Source organism: Triticum urartu, chromosome 6 (genome assembly GCF_003073215.2).
Source record: "Triticum urartu cultivar G1812 chromosome 6, Tu2.1, whole genome shotgun sequence".
NCBI lineage: Eukaryota > Viridiplantae > Streptophyta > Magnoliopsida > Poales > Poaceae > Triticum > Triticum urartu.
In genome coordinates this window covers 305,535,104-305,547,146 of record NC_053027.1, presented here as the reverse complement: position 1 = coordinate 305,547,146, position 12,043 = coordinate 305,535,104, and positions in this window count along the sequence as shown.

The following is a 12,043-nucleotide window of genomic DNA, read 5'->3' as shown; positions in this document are numbered from 1 at the left end:
TATGATGAAAACGCCATCTTATTATCCTCGATGGCAACAATACAATACGTGCCTTGCTGCCCCTACTGTCACTGGGAAAGGACACCGCAAGATTGAACCCAAAGCTAAGCACTTCTCCCATTGCAAGAAAGATCAATCTAGTAGGCCCAAACCAAACTGATAATTCGAATAGACTTCCAAAGATAACCAATCATACATAAAAGAATTCAGAGAAGATTCAAATATTATTCATATATAGACTTGATCATAAACCCACAATTCATCGATCTCAACAAACACACCGCAAAAAGAAGATTACATCGAATAGATCTCCACAAGAGAGGGGGAGAACATTGTATTGAGATCCAAAAAGAGAGAAGAAGCCATCTAGCTACTAACTATGGACCCGTAGGTCTGAGGTAAACTACTCACACTTCATCGAAGGGGCTATGGTGATGATGTAGAAGCCCTCCGTGATCAATGCCCCCTCCGGCGGAGCTCCGGAACAGGCCCCAAGATGGGATCTCGTGGATATAGAAAGTTGCGGAAGTGCAATTAGGGTTTTGGCTCCGTATCTGATCGTTTGGGGGTACGTAGGTATATATAGGAGGAAGGAGTACGTCAGTGGAGCAACAGGTGGCCCACGAGGGTGGAGGGCGCGCCTGGGGGGGGGGTAGGCGCACCCCCTACCTCGTGGCCTCCTCTTTTCTTTCTTGACGTAGGGTCCAAGTCCCCTGGATCACGTTCGATGAGAAAATCACGTTCCCGAAGGTTTCATTCCGTTTAGACTCCGTTTGACCTTTTCTTCGAAACCCTGTAATAGGCAAAAAAACATCAATTCTGGGCTGGGCCTCCGGTTAATAGGTTAGTCCCAAAAATAATATAAAAGTGGATAATAAAGCCCAATAATGTCCAAAATAGTAGATAATATAGCATGGAGCAATCAAAAATTATAGATACGTTGGAGACGTATCAAGCATCCCCAAGCTTAATTCCTGCTCATCCTCGAGTAGGTAAATGATAAAAACAAAATTTTTGATGCGGAGTGCTACTTGGCATAATTTTAATGTAATTCTTCTTAATTGTGGTATGAATATTCAGATCCGAAAGATTCAAGACAAAAGTTCATATTGACATAAAAATAATAATACTTCAAGCACACTAACAAACCAATTATGTCTTCTCAAAATAACATGGCCAAAGAAAGTTCATCCCTACAAAATCATATAGTTTAGTCATGCTTCATTTTCATCACACAAGAATGCTCTCATCATGCACAACCCCTATGACAAGCCAAGCAATTGTTTCATACTTTAGTAATCTCAAACCTATAAACTTTCACGCAATATATCAGCGCGTGCCATGGACATAGCACTATGAGTGGAATAGAATATAATGTGGGGGGTTATGTGGAGAAGACAAAAAGGAGAAAGTCTCACATCAACGAGACTAATCAATGGGCTATGGAGATGCCCGCCGATTGCTGTTAATGCAAGGAGTAGGGATTACCATGCAACGGATGCACTAGAGCTATAAATGTATGAAAGCTCAACAAAAGAAACTAAGTGGGTGTGCATCCAACTTTCTTGCTCACGAAGACCTAGGGCACTTGAGGAGGCCCATTGTTGGAATATACAAGCCAAGTTCTATAATGAAAATTCCCACTAGTATATGAAAGTGACAAAACAAGAGACTCTATCATGAAGATTACGGTGCTACTTTGAAGCACAAGTGTGGCAAAGGATAGTAACATTGTCCCTTCTCTCTTTTTCTCTCATTTTTTATTTGGCCTTTTCTCTTTTTTTATATGGCCTTTATCTCTCTCTCTTTTTATAATTCCTCACTTGGGACAATGTTCTAGAAAATGATGATCATCACACTTCTATTTATTTTACAACTCAATAATTACAACTCGATACTGGAACAAAAAATGACTCTATATGAATGCCTCCGGTGGTGTACCGGGATATGCAATGGACCAAGAGTGACATGTATGAAAGAATTATGAACGGTGGCTTTGCCACAAATGCTATGTCAACTACATGATCATGCTAAGCAATATAATAATAATGAATGTGTCATGATAAATGGAATGGTGGAAAGTTGCATGGCAATATATCTCGGAATGGCTATGGAAATGCCATAATAGCTGTTTTGAGGAAGATATAAGGAGGTTTGTGTGTGAAAGAGCATATCATATCACGGGGTTTGGATGCACCGGCAAAGTTTGCGCCAACTCTCAATGTGAGAAAGGGCAATGCACGGTACCGAAGAGGCTAGCAAGGATGGAAGGGTGAGAGTGTGTATAATTCATGGACTCAACATTAGTCATAAAGAACTCACATACTTATTGCAAAAATCTACAAGTCATCAAAAACCTCGGCACTACGCGCATGCTCCTAGGGGGATAGATTGGTAGGAAAAGACCATCGCTCGGCCCCGACCGCCACTCATAAGGAGGACAATCAAATAACACCTCATGTTTCAAATTTGTTACATAACGTTTACCATACGTGCATGCTACGGGACTTGCAAACTTCAACACAACAATTTCTCAATTTCACAACTACTCAACTAGCACGACTTTGATATTATTACCTCCATATCTCAAAACAATCATCAAGCATCAAACTTCTCTTAGTATTCAAAATACTCATAAGAACATTTTACTAATCTTGAATACCTAGCATATTAGGATTTTAAGAAAATTACCATGCTATTTAAGACTCTCAAAATAATCTAAGTGAAGCATGAGAGATCAATAGTTTCTATAAAACAAATCCACCACCGTGCTCTAAAAGATATAAGTGAAGTACTAGAGCAAAACTATATAACTCAAAAGATATAAGCGAAGCACATAGAGTATTCTAACAAATTCGAATTCATGTATGGCTCTCTCAAAAGGTGTGTACATCAAGGATGATTGTGGTAAACTAAAAAGTAAAGACTCAAATCATACAAGACGCGCCAAGCAAAACACATATCATGTGGTGAATAAAAATATAGCTCCAAGTAAAGTTATCGATAGAAGTAGACGAAAGAGGGGATGCCTTCCGGGGCATCCCCAAGCTTTGGCTTTTAGGTGTCCTTATATTATCTTGGGGGTTCCATGGGCATCCCCAAGCTTAGGCTCTTTCCACTCCTTGTTCCATAATCCATCAAATCTTTACCCAAAACTTGAAAACTTCACAACACAAAACTCAAAGTAGAAAATCTCGTGAGCTCCGTTAGCGAAAGAAAACAAAAGACCACTTAAAGGTAATGTAATGAACTCATTCTTTATTTATATTGGTGTTAAACCTACTGTATTCCAACTTCTCTATGGTTTATAAACTATTTTACTAGCCATAGATTCATCAAAATAAGCAAACAACACACGAAAAACAGAATCTGTCAAAAACAGAACAGTCTGTAGTAATATGTAGCTAGCGCAAGATCTGGAACCCCAAAAATTCTAAAATAAATTTATGGACGCGAGGAATTTATCTATTAATCATCTGCAAAAATAATTAACTAAATATCACTTTCCAAATAAAAATGGCATCAGTTATCGTGAGCGCTAAAGTTTCTGTTTTTTACAGCAAGTTTAACAAGACTTTCCCCAAGTCTTCCCAACAGTTCTACTTGGCACAAACACTAATTAAACACAAAAAACACAAACTAAACAGAGGATAGATAAATTATTTATTACTAAACAGGAGAAAAAAGTAAGGAATAAAAATAAAATTGGGTTGCCTCACAACAAGCGCTATCGTTTAACGCCCCTAGCTAGGCATAAAAAGCAAGGATAGATCTAGGTATTGCCATCTTTGGTAGGCAATCCATAAGTGGCTCTCATAATAGATTCATAAGGTAATTTAATTTTCTTTCTAGGAAAGTGTTCCATGTATTTCCTTAATGGAAGTTGGAATCTAATATTTCCTTCCTTCATATCAATAATTGCACCAGTCGTTCTAAGGAAAGGTCTACCAAGAATAATAGGACATGAAGGATTGCAATCTATGTCAAGAACAATAAAATCTATGGGCACATAATTCCTATTTCAACAATAAGAACATCATTACTTATTCCCATAGGTTCCTTAATAGTGGAATCCGCAAGGTGCAAGTTTAGAGAGCAATCATCAAAATCGCGGAAACCTAACAAATCACACAAAGTCTTTGGAATCGTGGAAACACTAGCACCCAAATCACATAAGGCATAGCATTCATGATTTTTAATTTTAATTTTAATAGTTGGTTCCCACTCATCATAAAGTTTTCTAGGGATAGAAACTTCCAATTCAAGTTTTTCTTCATAAGATTGCATCAAGGCATCAACGATATGTTTAATAAACGCTTTATTTTGACTATAGGTGTGAGGAGAATTTAGCACATATTGCAACAAGGAAATATAATCAATCAAAGAGCAATTTTCATAGTTAAATTCCTTGAAATCCATAATAGTGGGTTTAGCAACATCTAAGGTTTTAATTTCTTCAATCCCACTTTTATCAATTTTAGCATCAAGATCTAAAAACTCCAAATTCTTGGAACGCCTTCTAGGTAAAGGTGGATCATATTCAGTCCCATCATTATTAAGATTCATATTGAAAAACAAAGATTTAATAGGGGACACATCAATAACTTTTAGATCTTCATCTTTATTTTCATAGGAATTAGAAGAACACGCTCTTATAAAGGCATCTTTCTTAGTACGCATCCTAGCGGTTCTTTCTTTGCACTCATCAATGGAAATTCTCATGGCTTCGAGAGACTCATTTATATCATGCTTAGGTGGAATAGATCTAAGTTCCAAAGAATCAACATCAAGAGAAATTCTATCAACGTTTCTAGCCAGCTCATCAATCTTAAGCAATTTTTCTTCAATTAAAGCATTGAAATTCTTTTGCGAAGTAATAAATTCTTTAATATTAGATTCAAAATCAGAGGGCATCTTATTATAATTTCCATAAGAATTGTTGTAGGAATTACCATAATTATTAGAGGGATTACTAGGATAAGGCCTAGGATTAAAATTTCCTCTATACGCGTTGTTACCAAAATTGTTCCTACCAACAAAATTCACATCCATAGATTCATTATTATTCTCAATCAAAGTAGACAAGGGCATATCATTAGGATCAGAAGAAACACTTTTATTAGCAAATAATTTCATAAGTTCATCCATCTTTCCACTCAAAACATTAATTTCTTCTATCGCATGCACCTTTTTATTAGTAGATCTTTCAGTATGCCATTGAGAATAGTTAACCATAATATTATCTAGGAGTTTAGTAGCTTCTCCTAAAGTGATTTCCATAGAAGTGCCTCCCGCGGCCGAATCTAAAAGATTTCTAGAAGCAAAATTCAATCTGGCATAAAATTTTTGTATAATCATCCACAAATTCAAACCATGAGTAGGGCAATTACGTATCATTAATTTCATTCTCTCCCAAGCTTTTGCAACATGTTCATGACCAAGTTGCTTAAAATTCATAATATAGTTCCTAAGGGAGGTGGTCTTAGCGGGAGGAAAATACTTAGAGATAAAAGCATCTTTGCACTTATTCCATGAATCAATACTATTTTTAGGCAAAGACGAAAACCAAGCTTTAGCACGATCTCTAAGCGAAAAAGGAAATAGCTTCAATTTAACAATATCGTTATCCACATCTTTCTTCTTTTGCATATCACACAAATCAACGAAGCTATTTAGATGGGTAGCGGCATCCTCACTAGGAAGGCCGGAAAACGGATCTTTCATGACAAGATTCAGCAGAGCAGTGTTAATTTCACAAGATTCAGCATCGGTAAGAGGAGCAATCGGAGTGCTAATAAAATCATTGTTGTCGGTATTGGTAAAGTCACACAATTTAGTATTATCTTGAGCCATCGTGACAAGCAAGCAAACTAACACACAACCAAACAAAAAGCGGGCAAAAAGAGGCAAACGGGAAAGAGAAGGAGGATAGAGAGAGAGGGCGAATAAAACGGCATGGGTGAAGTGGGGGAGAGGAAAACGAGAGGCAAATGGAAAATAATGTAATGCAGGAGATAAGGGTATGTGATGGGTACTTGGTATATTGACTTTTGTGTAGACCTCCCCGGTAACGGCGCCAGAAATCCTTCTTGCTACCTCTTGAGCACTGCGTTGGTTTTCCCCGAAGAGGAAGGGATGATGCAACAGAGTAGCGTAAGTATTTCCCTCAGTTTTTGAGAACCAAGGTATCAATCCGGTAGGAGGTTATGCACCAGTCCATCGTACCTACACAAAACAAATAAATCCTCGCAACCAACACGATAAGGGGTTGTCAATCCCTACACGGCCACTTACGAGAGTGAGATCTGATAGATATGATAAGATAATATTTTTGGTATTTTTCTGATAAAGATGAAAAGTAAAATAAAAGCGAAGTAAAAGGCAAAGGAAATAACTAAGTATTGGGGGATTAATATGATGAAGATAGACACGAGGGCCATAGGTTTCACTAGTGGCTTCTCTCGAGAGCATAAGCATTCTACGGTGGGTGAACAAATTACTGTTGAGCAATTGACAGAATTGAGCACAGTTATGAGAATATCTAGGTATGATCATGTATATAGGCATCACGTCTAAGACAAGTAGACCGACTCCTGCCTGCATCTACTACTATTACTCCACTCATCGACCGTTATCCAGCATGCATCTAGAGTATTAAGTTAATGAAAACAGAGTAACACCTTAAGCAAGATGACATGATGTAGAGGGATAAACTCATGCAATATGATGAAAACCCCATCTTGTTATCCTCGATGGCAACAATACCATACGTGCCTTGCTGCCCCTACTATCACTGGGAAAGGACACCGCAAGATTGAACCCAAAGCTAAGCACTTCTCCCATTGCAAGAAAGATCAATCTAGTAGGCCAAACCAAACTGATAATTCAAAGAGACTTGCAAAGATAACCAATCATACATAAAAGAATTCAGAGAAGATTCAAATATTGTTCATAGATAGACTTGATCATAAACCCACAATTCATCGGTCTCAACAAACACACCGCAAAAAGAAGATTACATCGAATAGATCTCCACAAGAGAGGGGGAGAACATTGTATTGAGATCCAAAAAGAGAGAAGAAGCCATCTAGCTACTAACCATGGACCCGTAGGTCTGAGGTAAACTACTCACACTTCATCAGAGGGGCTATGGTGATGATGTAGAAGCCCTCCGTGATCGATGCCACCTCCGGCGGAGCTCTGGAACAGGCCCCAAGATGGGATCTCGTGGATACAGAAAGTTGCGGCGGTGGAATTATGGTTTTGGCTCCGTATCTGATCGTTTGGGGGTATGTAGGTATATATAGGAGGAAGGAGTATGTCGGTGGAGCAACAGGGGGCCCACGAGGGTGGAGGGCACGCCTGGGGGGTGGTAGGCGGCCCCCTACCTCGTGGCCTCCTCTTTTGTTTCTTGACGTAGGGTCCAAGTCCCCTGGATCACGTTCGGTGAGAAAATCACGTTCCCGAAGGTTTCATTCCATTTGGACTCCGTTTGATATTCCTTTTCTTCGAAACCCTGAAATAGGCAAAAACATTAATTCTGGGCTGGGCCTCCGGTTAATAGGTTAGTCCCAAAAATAATATAAAAGTGGATAATAAAGCCCAATAATGTCCAAAACAGTAGATAATATAGCATGGAGCAATCAAAAATTATAGATACGTTGGAGACGTATCACTCCCTGGTGTTCAAAACATCTTTGAAGCCCCGATTCTAAGCCGTAAAGCATGGTGCACTAGACTATCAAGTAGTCATCATATCGAGCTCGCCAAACGTTCATAACGTCTGCATCTGCTCCTGCAATCGGCCTGTCACCTAGCGGTGCATCAAGGACATAATTCTTCTATGCAGCAATGAGGATAATCCTCTGATCACGAATCCAATCCGCATCATTGCTACTAACATCTTTCAACTTAGTTTTCTCTAGGAACATATCTAAATAAACGAGGAACTACATCGCGAGCTATTGATCTACAACATAGTTATGCAAATACTATCAGGACTAAGTTCATGAAAATTAAAGTTCAATTAATCATACTACTTAAGAACTCCCACTTAGATAGACATCCCTCTAGTCATCTAAATGATCACGTGATCCAAATCAACTAAACCATGTCTGATCATCACGTGAGATGGAGTAGTTTTCAATGGTGAACATCACTATGTTGATCATATCTACTATATGATTCACGCTCGACCTTTCGGTCTCCAGTGTTCCGAGGCCATATCTGCATATGCTAGGATCGTCAAGTTTAACCCGAGTATTTCTGCGTGTGCAAAACTGGCTTGCACCCGTTGTATGTGAACGTAGAGCTTATCACACCCGATCATCACCTGGTGTCTCAGCACGATGAACTTTGGCAATGGTGCATACTCAAGGAGAACACTTGTACCTTGAAATTTAGTGAGAGATCATCGTATAATGCTACCGTCAATCAAGCAGAATAAGATGCATAAAGGATAAACATCACATGCAATCAATATAAGTGATATGATATGGCCATCATCATCTTGTGCCTTTGATATCCATCTCCAAAGCACCGTCATGATCACCATCATCACCGGCGCGACCTTGATCTCCATCGTAGCATCGTTGTCATCTCGCCAAATATTACTTCTACGACTATCGCTACCATTTAGTGATAGAGTAAAGCAATTAGAGGGCGACTGTATTGCATACAATAAAGCGACAACCATATGGCTCCTGCCAGTTGCCGATAACTCCGTTACAAAACATGATCATCTCATACAATAAAATATAGCATCACGCCTTGACCATATCACTTCACAATATGCCCTGCAAAAATAAGTTAGACGTCCTCTACTTTGTTGTTGCAAGTTTTATGTGGCTTCTACGGGCTGAGCAAGAACCGTTCTTACCTACGCATCAAAACCACAATGATATTTCGTCAGGTTAGTGCTGTTTTAACCTTCAACAAGGACCGGGCGTAGTCACACTCAGTTCAACTATAGTTGGAGAAACTGACACCTGCCAGCCACCTGTGTGCATAGCACGTCGGTAGAACCAGTCTCGCGTAAGCGTACGCGTAATGTCGGTCCGGGCCGCTTCATCCAACAATATCGTCGAACCAAAGTATGACATCCTGGTAAGTAGTATGACTTGTATCGCCCACAACTCACTTGTGTTCTACTCGTGCATATAACATCTACGCATAAACCTGGCTCGGATGCCACTGTTGGGTAACGCAGTAATTTCAAAAAAATTCCTACACCCACGCAAGATCATGGTGATGCATACAACGAGAGGGGAGAGTATTGTCTACGTACCCTCATAGACCGTAAGCGGAAGCGTTATGAGAACACGGTTGATGTAGTCGTACGTCTTCACGATTCGACCGATCCAAGTACCGAACGTACGGCACCTCCGAGTTCAGAACACGTTCAGCTTGGTGACGTCCCACATACTCCGATCCAGCAGAGCTTCGAGGGAGAGTTCTATAAGCACTACGGCGTGATGACGGTGATGATGATGCTACTGACGCAGGGCTTAGCCTAAGCACCGCTACGATATGACCGAGGTGGATTATGGTGGAGGGGGGCACCGCACACGGCTAAAAGATCAACTGATCAACTTGTGTGTCCATGGGGTGACCCCTCCCCCGTATATAAAGGAGTGGAGGAGGGGGAGGGCCGGCCCTCTACTATGGCGTGCCCTGGGGAGTCCTACTCCCACCGGGAGTAGGATTCCCCCCCTTCCATGTAGTAGGAGTAGGAGAGAAGGAAAGGGAAAAGAGAAGAGAAGGAAGGAGGGGGCGTCGCCCTCCCGCTAGTCCAATTTGGACTAAGCCTTGGGGGGCGTGCAACCTCCCCTGTCTCTTTCCTCTAAAGCCCAATAAGGCCCATATACTCCCCGGCGAATTCCCGTAACTCTCCGGTACTCCGAAAAATACCCGAATCACTCGGAACCTTTCCGATGTCTGAATATAGTCGTCCAATATATCGATCTTTATGTCTCGACCATTTCGAGACTCCTTGTCATGTCCCCGATCTCATCCGGGACTCTGAACTACCTTCGCTACATCAAAACACATAAACTCATATTACCGATCGTCACCGAACGTTAAGTGTGCGGACCCTACGGGTTTGAGAACTATGTAGACATGACCGAGACTCGTCCCCGATCAATAACCAATAACGGAACCTGGATGCTCATATTGGCTCCTACATATTCTACGAAGATCTTTATCGGTCAAACCGTATAACAACATACGTTGTTCCCTTTGTCATCGGTATGTTACTTGCCCGAGATTCGATCGTCGGTATCTCAATACCTAGTTCAATCTTGTTACGGACAAGTCTCTTTACTCGTTCCGTAATACATCATCCCACAACTAACTCATTAGTTGCATTGGTTGCAAGGCTTAAAGTGATGTGCATTACCGAGAGGGCCCAGAGATACCTCTCCGACAATCGGAGTGACAAATCCTAATCTTGATCTATGCCAACTCAACAAGTACCATTGGAGACACCTGTAGAGCACCTTTATAATCATCCAGTTACATTGTGACGTTTGGTAGCACACAAAGTGTTCCTCCGGTATTCGGGAGTTGCATAATCTCATAGTCATAGGAACATGTATAAGTCATGAAGAAAGCAATAGCAATATAGTAAACGATCGAATGCTAAGCTAACGGAATGGGTCAAGTCAATCACATCATTCTCTAATGATGTGATACGGTTAATCAAATGACAACTCATGCCTATGGCTAGGAAACTTAACCATGTTTGATTTAATGAGCTAGTCAAGTAGAGGCATACTAGTGACACTTTGTTTGTCTATATATTCACACATGCACTAAGTTTCCGGTTAATACAATTCTAGCATGAATAATAAACATTTATCATGATATAAGGAAATATAAATAACAACTTTATTATTGCCTCTAGGGCATATTTCCTTCAGTCGCAACACGAGCAAGTACATATTACTGGTAAAGCACGCAGGAAGCGCTATGAAGCAACGAAATGAGTTTTGTTTTGGACTAAAAGAGGACCGAGTTCTTGTGTGACACAGACGGAGGCAGGCCGATTCAAGTGGAAAGTTTCATCTAGCGATACTCGTACATCAGGAAGGCATAGGATTTGACAAAGCAAATATCTTAGCATTGAGAGTTGAGCCTAGGAGCTACACCATGTGAAGACCAACATTATTTTGGTTGAATTGTTACTAGTACTGGGAGGTGACCACGTTAGGTTTGCTTATGTACTTTGGCATCGTGAAAAGAAGCTTGGTTATTTTTCGCAAGGTTAGCCATACGAAGAATCATGACATCATCAGGCATCGGGTTTGAGGTGAAGAAGTTCAAAGAAACTGAAAACCTTGGTTATGGCAGACATGGGTGAAAGATTGTTGGGGCGACTAGGATGCTTGAAGGCATTATGGGACGTTATGTCAGCTAAGATGGAATTATCATGTGATGGACGAAAATTCATGGAAGATAATTTGGCAGCCTCGAGCATGTCGTGCAGCCGGACATGTTCGGATCGATGCGAGTCGGTTGGTATAGAAGACGACGATGGGATCAGCAACAATGACATAGGAGTATGATGCTAGTGGTGACCGACTTCTGGGCATGGAAACACGTGGCGTAGGCCCTAAGGCTTGTACGGCTTCGACAAGCCTATGGCGCGAGGTTGATTCAAGGTGTTGTACACACGGAGCTTGAAGTCAACGGGGCACGAGGGTGGGCTAATCATCTACCATGGAGTTAATGTTGAAGGTGGAGCTGGAGTCCAAAGGATTTCACTCGGTGCTGATTGAGGGGTTACGACGTAAGTGCACAGAGAGTCGAATCCTATTCAATGAGGAGAAAAAAGCGAGTGACACATAGTTCGGACTGGAGCCCAGTGGTCTGAAGGAAACGTGAAACTTGTCCTTGGTCGGTGATGATCGATGGCACTCTGCAGTGGGGGTTGAGTGGTGTGGGTCTGCGGCCCTTGAGACTCAACCAGGACAACAGAGCCTCGACGCGGTAATAGCGGCGAGGCATGCGGTACGCACATGATATGCAGACGGGCCAGGGC